This window comes from Oryctolagus cuniculus, chromosome 2, assembly GCF_051225735.1.
Source record: "Oryctolagus cuniculus isolate XC-2025 breed Fujian yellow rabbit chromosome 2, ASM5122573v1, whole genome shotgun sequence".
In the NCBI taxonomy this organism is placed as follows: Eukaryota; Metazoa; Chordata; class Mammalia; order Lagomorpha; family Leporidae; genus Oryctolagus; species Oryctolagus cuniculus.
Genome location: NC_142868.1, coordinates 189,775,829 through 189,787,657, shown reverse-complemented (window position 1 = coordinate 189,787,657; position 11,829 = coordinate 189,775,829). Strand labels below are relative to the sequence as shown.

The window sequence follows — 11,829 nt, the reverse complement described above, 5'->3', positions numbered from 1 at the left end:
CCTTCAAAACATGTATTACTTAGTTGGCATAAACATTTCTTTTTTTTAAATTATTTACTTATTTGAAAGTCAGAATTACACCAGAGAGAAGGAGAGGCAGAGGGAGAGAGGTCTTCTATCCACTGGTTCACTCCCCAGTTGGCCACAATGGCTGGAGTTGTGTCAAACCGAAGCCAGGAGCCAGGAGCTTCTTCCAGGTCTCCCATGTGGGTGCAGGGGCCCAAGGACTTGGACCATCTTCGACTGCTTTCCCAGGCCATAGCAGAGAGCTGGATCAGAAGTGGAGCAGCCAGGACTTGAACCAGCGTCCATATGGAATTCTGGCACCTCAGGCGGTGGCTTTACCCACTACGTCACAGTGCCAGCCCCTAACATTTCTTCTTGAGTCAACAGATACAATAAGTGCTGGGTGAAGAGCATGGTATCAGAGAGCATCAGACTGCAGAAGAGGGGTCAGTGAGGACACAAGTAGTCTGCAGAGGCCTCCTGAAGATGAGGGACTTGACAGGAGCCTGGAACGATTCGTGCCATTTAGAGAGGGGGAGGGAAAAACTATCAGTTTATCAGATAAGACTTAGAGAGCCAGGTGCATTTGTGCAGGAAAGGGTCTAATAAATGATGGTGATTAGAGTACGCCAGGCCTGGGACATTTGTTAGATTCTTCTATCTTGAAAAAATTCACTCCCCTGTTATATGCAAGTGTAGTTGAAAACAAGGCCAGCAAGAAAAGAGGGAAGGAAGAATGGGAAAGCAAGGCAGTGAGTTTCCTTGTTTCTGGCCTCTAGTTGTCATGGTGGGGGGCAGCTGAGCCAAGACCTGGCACACAGTGACTGTCAGGCACTTACTAGCCCTCTTACTCCTAAAGGTCTCCTCTATGGGATTTCCCTGGAGTTCCACACTTTCTCCAGAAAGAAATCTGGACTCACAACACAGCAGCAACTTCTTAGGGCAAGTAGTAAGGAAAGTTGCCCTGTAGCATTGAGTATGCCTGGGTCATGGTGCTGTACAGAGCCTGGCCAATGGCAGAGATGATCCAGACCATCCATGCATTTCCCAGAGGGCCTCCTAGTGAAATGTAGAGCAAAGCAGTGCTCGTAGAACCAAGTCATGAGCTAGTGAAGATGACTATGCTCACAATTAACAGCCAGCCAGCCAGCCAAGAGGAATTCTATGCCAAGAGTCATGCAAAAACACCTGGGCTACAGTGAGGGTCTGACGGTCTCTTCCTTGAGGAATTCATAGTCCAATCACCAAGAAAACCATGTGTAGTTAATTGCTTGATTTTCTACCTATGTTTCCAGGTCAGGATTGAATGAAACATCACATACCCACGTTTGTCCACAAACCACACCACACCCAACAAAAATACTCCAGAAAGGGAAAAGACTGTAATTAACATTTCTCTCTCTCTTAACCTCTTCCCAGAAGGGTGATAAAGAAAGATTTGGTCTCAACTGGGCCACAGGCAGGGATTTGCATTTTAAAGTTTGACAGATATTTATTGACCTTTTGATCTCCTGTCTCCTCTTCACCCACCCACCCCAGCCCTGCTGCCTGCTCCTCCCCCACCCCTGTAGTCCCTTATCCTGCTCCAGGTACAGACTTCAGAAATGATGGTCCAGGTCAAGAGGCCTCTGGGATGGATGCCCTCATGTGACATGCTTGTGGCAAGATAGCTTCTGTTAACCAGAACCAACCATAGAGCAAGTGCTTTTATGTCCTGACCCTGCAGTCACCCTAAAATGTTCATATTTATTTATCATTTTTGAAGTGAGAAGGAATCTGAGGCTCAGAAAGGCTTGCCCCAAATCACCACTAAGAAGTAGGGGGAGGGGCGCAGAACTGAAGCCCAGGTCTGTGTGCCTCCAAACTATGACCTTTTCATTAAGCCAAGCTGACTCCAGTAGACAAGGCTGGTTATTGTGGGCTACTGAGTTAAGATCCTTCTCGGAAAAGGTAATCTGCATTCCAGTTTTCTTGCTGGTGTTATTCTGCAAATAGCCCAATAAACGTCACCGTTTGATTTACTCGAGGGCAAACTTGCAGCTGTCTCTTCCTTCGCAGCTCTTTTTGGGCTCTGACTTTTCCCTCTCCTTCTATCGTCTTTCACACAGGCTGCTCAATCCAACAGCTGTGCATCTTGGTCTGGGACCATCACTGCAGCCCCATGGGATCTGCCCAACAGTCTCTCCAACTCCAAGAAAGTCTACCAGAAACAAGCTCAGAATTTCAGACCCTTACGGTTTTGCAGCTGGAGCGAATCCTGAGAGCCCTCTAGGAAACCTGAGGTTAGAGAACGGCCTGTGCAATGCGACCCGTGTCAGCTTATTCGAATATGACAGGTTGGCTCTGCTTAAGTGAAAGACAAAGGAAAGAAGTCAGATCAATGAAAACGTCAATGTGCCTGGTGCTCTGCCTCATTTAATCTGCTCTGCACCCAGGGAGGTACAGTTAATTACGGCCCTTGTGTTCCACATGAGCCCTGGCTCAGAGAAGGAGCTGATGCAAAGGCCTGCAAGGACCTGAGCTCAGGGAGCTGTCATTAGCACAGCTCTTTCCCCACAGCATGTGGAGTGTGACAAAGAGTATGGCCAATGTGCTGGCTGGGACAACTGATCAACCTGGGAGCAAGCAGTGTAAAGAGCCAACAAAGAGATGAATTCAATCATTTTGTGGACTTCATGTAGACTAAAGTCATCTGGCATTCACAACAGCCTTTGTCATATTTTGACCAAGAGGGCCTCCCCTGCAAAATAAGGGCTCCCCCCCCACACTGCCCATCCCCCTGCCTATGACCTCTCTTAAAACGTTCTGAGGCTGTTACCAGTTAGAGGATTCTGAAAGCTCTCTTCCTCCTTGGAACATCCACCCCCCTCCTCAAAGAGGGGGCCTCAGAAGTGCCAAATTGGGAGCCATAAGAGAGGCATTGCTGAGTCTTCCTGTTGAGGTTGAGAGATCAGGTTCAAAGCTCAAGCCGCAGCTTCCCCACCTCCTCTCCCCACCCCATCAGGAATGGTCCTTCCCTTCCCCCTCCCTGGTTCCCTGTAAAAACCTCTGGACTGTGCTCAGCTGGGGTCAGCTGGGGAGTCCGAGGCATCCTTTTGCTTTCCCTAGTTCCCCACCCCCCCCCCCCCAACCTCACAAAGGAGGCACCTGGGAAAGTTCCCCTCCAACAGGAAGAGCTACAGAAAGACAGAAATACTCCCTGCTCGACACCCAGTGTCGATGGCTGTGGGCCTTGGGCTGCTCATGGGAAAGCTTATTTCTCAGTGAATCCCTGTCATCCATGCAGCTGTGGGCCCAACATTCCAACAAGGGTGGGCGGTAATTCTGGTTCAGTGGCTGCAAATCTTTTGTCCAGCGAGTGCTGACCTGGTCCCCAGGGCTCTTCAAGGTACAACTCCAGCCTGTGCCTATCAAGGCCTTTTCCGGCAGCCTCATTCTCTTTAGACCAGAGAGGCCCACACATGACTATTATGAGAACAGGCTGTTACTAAGGGCATTCAAGTTCTGCCTCAAAGGACACCTTGGATCTACTTAAACTTTTCTGCACCTTAGTATTACCCATTCTGGAGCACACTGTTGACCTGCTAATGACAGTGTCACCAAATGTCCTTTCTTGGCCTCATTTTTCTCGTTTGCCAGTGAGAATATTTTTTCCTATTAGAACACCTGCATCCTTTTTATCCATCCACCCAGTAGCTCTTGGCCTTTTACAATATCAATATTCTTAGAATTGTATCTATGAACTACATTGCATCTGGTAAAGAGTAAAATGCTAAAAATAAATAAAATAAAAAATAATAGCTCACAGTATCTACAGGTCTCCCCACCAGTGAAACATACATGGACACATATACAATTTTTGTTTCATGCCTGAAGCACATCCCTGGTGTCCGTCACACTAAGGACCTTGGGTGTGAACAGCGAGATCCTCGCACAGGAGCTGCACTATGTAATGGGGTTTCTGGTCCATAATAGATACAGCATTGGGAAAATGTGCATCACACACTGAATAAATAAGCCAGTCTGGAAGTGAGAACTTTTTAAGAGCAAAGTCAGTGTGGTGAAGGAAGTGATTGATTTTCTACCATAGTAAGAGAGGTTCCATGCACAGCTCGAAGTAATCCTCAAGGCAGGAATGGGAGCAGTTAGCACAAATGAGGGTGGCCAGCATTGAAAAGTGAAATACCTTGAGACAGCACGTACTGGATCAGGTGCCAGGTAAGTGATTCTGGGGATTGTAAACCTCTAAACCAGTTGCTCTCACATCCATCCTTCCTGGTGTCCATGGCAAGTCCATCACAGAAACATAGTAGCGGGCTCCATTCCCTGAGGTCTTATTCAGGGATGTGTTTAGGGAAACACTGTTGGAGATCAGGGAGAGACATGGAGAAAGAGAAGAACAAAAGGAGAAAAGAGAAATAATGGTGTTTTTGCTACACATCCATTCAATGGACATGGTCAGAATAACAAATCACTCTCCCTTTCTTATTGTATTTCCTTCCTTTTTATTTACTGTGGTTATGAAGAATTGTTCTTTTTTTAAAAAAATTTTAAGACAGAGTGACAGAAAGAAATGGAGTATTCTTCCATCCACAAATTCACCAGCCAGAGCTGGGCCAGGGTGAAGCCAGGAGCCAGGAACTCCATTCAGGTCTTCCACGTGGGTGGCGGGGACCCAAGTACTTGAGTTGTCATTGGCTTCCTCCCCGGGTAAGCTTCAGAAAGGAGCTGGATCAGAAATGGAAGGAGTGCTTGAACCCAGGCACTCTGAGATGGTATACAGTTGTCCTCAAATGGAGGCTTAACCTGCTGCACCACAAAACCCTATGATCAGGTTTTTTTTTTTTTTTTTTTTTTTTTGACAGGCAGAGTGGACAGTGAGAGAGAGAGACAGAGAGAAAGGTCTTCCTTTTACCGTTGGTTCACCCTCCAATGACTGCTGTGGCCGGCACACCATGCTGATCCGAAGCCAGGAGACAGGTGCTACTTCTGGTCTCCCATGTGGGTGCAGGGCCCAAGAACTTGGGCCATACTCCACTGCACTTCCGGGCCACAGCAGAGAGCTGGACTGGAAGAAGAGCAACCGGGACAGAATCTGGCGCCCTGACCGGGACTAGAACCTGGGGTGCCGGTGCCACAGGCAAAGGATTAGCCTAGTGAGCCGTGGTGCGGGCCCGAATGATCAGATATTAGCATGTGCAAATTCCTTCCTCCCTTCCTCTCTCTCTCTCTTTCTCTCTCTCTCTCTCTCTCTCTCTCTCGTTCCCTTTCTCTGGAACTACTACTCCTGGCAGGATGGCAGGACCATGTCACTGTGCATGTAGGAAGGACTGCTTAGCAATTCCATGGTAATAGAGGAAGAAGATTATAAGCCTACCATGTTCCCCTTCTGCTACTCCCTCAGGAAAATTGGACAGAGTCACCCAGAGCCCTTGACATGAGCCATTTTTTCCAAGTCCTATATTTCAGGTGGTTCACACTCACTGCTTCTCCCCAAAGGACCAAGAACAAAAATAGGAAGTACCATGGCTACCTCTAGCTGTGAATTACTGAAAGCACCCTAGGGTTGGCTTCTCAAGGGTCAAAAATGGCCATTTGGCCCTGGACTGGGATCAGATGAGCTAAAGGACAATTATTCCATGAAATGGAGATGTCTGGTCCTCAAACCCATGAATTCTGGCTCTTGAGGTTAGAACAAGCCCAGGAATCTATACCAGGTAACTCTGGTGGGCAACCAGATTTGGAAGCTGAGGAGGACTTTAGAACCACAAAATCTGCTCTAGCCCTCCATCTGGCCAAGGTCAAAATCCCCATCCTAGATCTGGTTGTGGGTGTTTCCAGGCCTTTCACCTATAATGCTACTTGAAGATACAGGCACTTCTTGATGGCACTTCTAGGAAATCTTCCTGGATTCCCATCGACTAAAGTTTGTTTCCCCTTTATCTTTCCTCCTGAAGCACATTTTCAGTGACTTTATTACGCTTTTTTGCATCACCCCCTCCTCATATAACATTAGCTACCACCACTGTGTCATAGAAGTATAAACCCAGCCCCATAATATAATGCTTTACTTTCTTAGTAGCCACCTTTAAAAAATAGAAATGGTGGGGCCAGCGCCGTGGCTCACTTGGTTAATCCTCGGCCTGTGGTGCCGGTATCCCATATGGGTACCAGGTTCTAGTCCCGATTGCTCCTCTTCCAGTCCAGCTCTCTGCTGTGGCCTGGGAAGGCAGTGGAGGATGGCGCACGTGCTTGGGCCCTTGCACCTGCATGGGAGATCAGGAGGAAGCACCTGGTTCCTGGCTTCAGATCGGCGCAGCACCAGCGTTGTGGCCACTTGGGGAGTGGACTAATGGAAGGAAGACCTTTCTCTCTGTCTCTCTCTCACACTGTCTATAGCTCTACCTGTCAAATAAAAAAAATTTAAAAAATAGAAATTGCAAAATTTTAATATATTTGGTTTAGCTCAACAGTTCAAACTGTTATCTTTTAACGTGTAATCAGTATTAAAATTATTAGTGAGACTTTTTACAATTTTTATCCATACTCAGCATTTAGTATCCAGGGTGTATTTTATATTTCCAGCACATCTCAGCTTTGACCAACTAACTATATGTCAAATACTCAATAGCCTTATGTGGCTGGTGGGTGCCATGTTGGATGGCACTGGTGCTTTGAGACTAAATTAATGAGTTTTACCTCTGGGTCTTCAGACATAGCATTGTCCCTGGACCCAAATAGGTGCTTAGAGAGTATCTGTTAGAGCCAATTCAAATGCAGACTTCTAGAGAGTGTCCTTTGGTGGTTTAGTTTGGCTGTTTTAAGGCAGAGTATCTTGGAGATAAGAGTGAGCAACAGACAAATTCATCTTATAAAGAAGGGGGAAGCCATCCAGAGAAGGTGTCATTGGGAAGGGTCAGGGTAAGAAGCAGCTCAGGGGCCCAGAGCACTATGGGTAGCAGAAAAAGGCAGTCAAGCCAAAGAAGCCTCCATTCTGCACCGTGGGATAGGACAGTGCAGACAAAAGGCCTTGATGGCTTTGAACCATCACAGTCTCCTTTGTGCAAGTCATCTTGAGCTGCTGAATACCATGCTGGCCACCAAAGGATCTGGTCACAGAGCAGTGTGGTCAGTCCATCTCTCAAACCAGTTGCAGCCAAAATATCTTCAGCAAAGATTTCTTCTGAAAACAGATTGAGATAGTTCACACACTGGCCGCAGGCTTCCTAGGAGAGCACAGTGGCTTGCCTCGTAACTCAGCCACAGTCAGCACAATTAAGAAAAACACAGTTCACATTTCTGTTGATGAATTGCCTACAAGGCAGTGCCCACATATATATAGTCACAGCTTTCCAGGAAAGACATCTCTGAGTTCAAACTCTGTTCCTTAGGTCCTCTGAGGTCAAACAATTGATGTACAGAGACATGGGGAGTGGCACTTGGAACTTTCCAAGCTGGTTGTCACCAGCAGCATGGTACATTTCAGCTGCAGAGGTCCCAAGGAGAACCAAACTCTGGTTTGGGCCACATTGTTCCAGAGAAGACCCTGAGCAAGAGCCCAGCCTTTGGAGAGGACAACCCTGTTTTCCAAACAGCAGCCCAGCAATTTACTTGAAACATCCAATCTACTAGGATACTTACCTGTTTCCTGAAAGGGATTTTTGGTAGTTTGTACAAAGTAGTACAGCCAAACATGTAAGACCTTGGGCCACTAGCATGTGACCTTGAGCAACTTACTTTCCCCCTCTCAGCCACAGGTCCCTCAGCTGTGAAACTTGAGTAGGAACAGTGCCCATCTTCTAGGGTGCTGTGTTGATGAAGCTACGAGATAAAGTACGGATCAAAATGCATGGAAAGCGCTCCATCAAAGTTTGTTTGAAAATTAAGCCCAACATAAAACAGAATAATTTAAGGCAGGAAAATGAATTGTAGAGTGTGGAAATATTCTCAAGCAGGTGGCTCTTCCTTTTAGTCCCTAGCTGATAGGATGCCACAGAAGGAAAATGTTTTGTCAGGCTAACATTAGCTGCAGGTCCAATCGAGGCTGCCAAGAGGTAGACTTCTAGTCACAGTGGATAAGAAAGAATAATTGACATTGGTAGAGATGGGTTATACACCGTAGCCAGAGAACCTCTACCAGCCAAGTCGCAGCAATGGGATTGGCTGCCAGTCTTCCAAGGAGAGTGAAAAGGCCAAGTTCAGTCTGGAGGAAAAGGAAGGGTGGGAGTGGAATAGGAGGCTCTGTGGACAAGTAAGCTGGGTTATAAGAATGTGAATAGAGGGACTCCTGTTTTCGTACAGCAGGTTAAGCTGTCACTTGCAACACCTGCATCCCACGCGGGAGTGTGGGTTTGAGTCCTGGCTACTCCACTTCTGGTCCAACTCCTTGCTAATGTGCTTGTGAAGGCAGAAGAAGATATCCCAAGCACTTTGGTCCCTGTCACCCACGACAGAGTTCCTGGATCTTGGCTTCAGCCTGGCCTGGCTATTGTTTCCATTTGTGGAGTGAACCAGCAGAGAAAAATTCTCTTTCTCTCTCATTCAATAAATAACTATTTATTTATTTATTAATCTTCATTTCAATAAATAAATACATCTTTTTAGTAAAAGAAAAGAATATGAAAAGAGGAAACAGGCCAAACAGTTACAGTTCCCATAGCCTCAGAGGACAATGCTAAGACCCTAAAGATGGCAACAGCTTGTGTTGCAGGGAAAGGAGGAAAGGAGATGGAGGAGGGAAGGGGAGAATTTATTTCTGATCCCATTGTCTCTTCCTTGGCACAGACACTGCTGGGGCCACCCAGCTCTGCCAGGAACATTCGTCGGCAGGGCCTGTCACAACTGCTGTCACAAACAATCAAGAAGATCGTGCAGCCCCGAAACACTCCTTCTCCTTCTTAAGGACGCCAGGAACGGCTCATCTAAGATGCTTACCTTCTTTCTGCCTGGCTTCCTAACTTGTTCTTGCCAACCCTGGTCTTCCTCTAAGGAACAGATAATATCTTGAGAACACTTTGAGCTACGAGAAGGGAAAACACAGTGCACATACCCCCTCACACGCAGTCATTACCGCGGGACGCCACCTCCTCTGTTCTGGCTCCATCCAGCTGGCAACAGCTGTCCAGCTCACTACAGGCAGCAACAGCTGCGGTAATGAGCCTGCCATTTGAGGGTGCAGGCGACACAGTCTCGGTCCCACCGTGCAGCTGCTCTTTCAAGTCTCATGTCTTGTCCCTCCCTTGGGGCTGGAAAAGAGAGCCCTGTCTTAAATCCCTGTGTCTGAAGTTTTCCTGTGGAGAAATCCTCTATTCATGTTCCCAGTAGCACAAGCTTTTAATGCTGCCATTTATTGGTTAGTTTTGTCACAAGCAAGCACAAAAAAGAACTTCTTAAAAATTCTTCAATGGACACGACAGCATGAGCCCCTTATGAGATTATAGTGAAATGCCAAGGATGTAACAAATGTGAAAATCTCTTACAAACTATAAGACAATATTATAGTATTAGTAATTCTTTGTTTTTTTTTTCTTTTTATTAATTTTTTTTTACTTATTTGAGAGGCAGAGAGAGAACATGCACATTCTTATCTGCTAGTTTATTCCCTAGCTGTCCACAATGGCCAGGGCTGGGATAGGACTGAAGCTGGTAGCTGGAATTCAATCCAGGTCTCCCACATGGGTGTCAGGAACTTAACAACTTGAGCCATCATTTGCTGTTTCCCAGGGCACAGGGAAGCTGCATTCAAGAACTGGAGCCAGAAGCCACATTCAAGTGCTCCCATAGGGACTTGGACATCTTAGCCACTAGATTAAATGCCTACTATTAGAAATTATTAAAGACTTCATTCATAAGTGTGACAAGTGAAGAAAATGACTGAAAAACATAGGTCACTCCATGGACCATACAGATAAACAGTCAACAAGGGCTGGCAGAAGCAGACAGGGCTTCTGGAGGAGACTGTTGACCCTAGCTTGGTGAGATTGGCAGAATCTGAGAGGCCAAGGGTCAGGGGGGAACAGCTGGATGTGGGACACAGCCCAGGCAAAGGCTGAGCACAGAAAATGTGGCCTAGGGACAGTGCAAAGCCCTCTTGGATTTGGGCAGGGGATGGACCTGAGCACCCGGGTGGAACAGTCAGGATGAACCTGACTATGGAACGGGCAGAGAAGATACCAGCAGAGGTTCCAGCAAGCATACCAAGGCAAGGGTTTGTAAAAGTCTGGTGATTGTCTAGTCCTGTGGGCTGTGTCTCATGGATTCATCTCTCTCTGACAATCCAGACCCAGGGGCCTGAGTTGCAGGTAGCATCTCAGTTCCTGGCTCAGTTGCTCTGGTACCCTAAAAGGTCTTCCACCTGTTCAAGTAAGCCCAGACCTTCCGGGAGGGGGTCTGCAAACCCTCTTTTTGAAAATAGGCTTCCCATCTCCCCAGGCGATCCTTCTCATTAGAACTATGTGGGAATGTGTTGCATGTGAACTGCATGGGAATGTGGTACATGGTTCTGGATTGGGGCTAGGGGGAGGGTCTTCCGTGAGTTTTGTACTTGCTGGAGATAGAGGATGATGGCTCAGTCCATGAAAGGTTAAACACAGTCATTTAGCTGCTAGCAACTATGTTCTGAGATGGAAAAGTCTGGAACCTTTTTTCTAACAGGAACAATTCGTCCTCTTCCATCTTTTCTGTTGCCCTTCCCTGAGCCTCTTCTCTCTTTCTTCCTACCTTGTGCACACTAAACCTGGAGACCCAAGAGGGACTGCAACTCTTACCATATCCAACCAGACAATATCCTATTTATCTTTACAGGAGTCTCTTCCTTCTTGTAGCCCTCTCTCCTCCTCCCTGTGATGCCCCTCCTTCTCTGACCCCCTTCCTCCCTTCATTTTTCTCTCCTTTCCTCCCTCCCTTCCTCCTTCTTTCCTTTCTTCTGTCTTTTGTTTTCCTGGTCTTTCATTTTGTTTAGTTTTACATGGATGTACTTCCCAGATGTTTGATTCAACTTGAGGTCACCTGTGATTCCTGAGTCTTTTCCATTTGCGTGTGGACCTACTCAGGTTTGCATAGTCAATGCTTTAAAAAAATTCTAATTTTTAAAGTAAAACCTTGTTAAGTTTAGAAAATACTGACAATTTTAAGTAATGCTAGGAGCTGCCAGCAGTTGAATGCTTATTATGTCCAAGGCCAAGTGTCATGTAATTTCTTTACATGTATTAATCGTCACAATGCTTCCAGGATGAAGATGCAGTTTTTTCCACACTACAATAAGGAAAGTGACATGGCAAGGTAAAATTCTCTGCTTATGATCACATAATTGTGTAAGAAGAGAAGTCAAGGTGAGAAGTTCGGCTTTGTAAGTGTGGTTCCCTGGTCAATGCTCCTAACCATAACACTAGACTGCCTCTAGAAAAGAAAGTAAGATTAATGAAGAGAAAAAAATCACTCTCAATGCCTATTACCAAAAATAACCACTCTGAACACTTACCCCCTTTTTATGTATATGGGCTCTGATTCGTGTTCCAGCTGCTCCTCTCCTGACCCAGCTCTCTGCTTATGGCCTGGGAAAGCAGCAGAAGTTGGTTCAAGTGCTTGGGCCCCTGTAGCCACATGGGAAACCTGGCTCCTGGCTTTGGATCAGCTCATCTCTGGCTGTTGTGGCCATCTGGGGAGTGAACCAGAGGATGGAAGACCTTTCTCTTTGTCTCTCCCTCTCTGTCTATAACTTTACCTCCCAAATAAATAAATAACATTTTTTAAAAATTTATATTTTGCTTAAAAACTCTAAAATTATATGTCCTATCTTAAGTATTCTTCATAAATAGGCTTTAT

The 11,829-nt window shown here is 46.3% G+C and overlaps 1 long non-coding RNA gene across 1 annotated transcript; it reads right to left on the bottom strand.

The window, feature by feature from the left end:
* On the bottom strand, positions 1–7,828 carry LOC149128190 (uncharacterized). The gene is made up of 3 exons (XR_016229698.1): positions 7,744–7,828; positions 4,193–4,367; positions 1–512 (listed from the first exon to the last, which is right to left on the bottom strand). It is a non-coding gene; the product is annotated as an uncharacterized LOC149128190 (long non-coding RNA).
* Between the last annotated feature and the right edge of the window lie 4,001 nt (positions 7,829–11,829).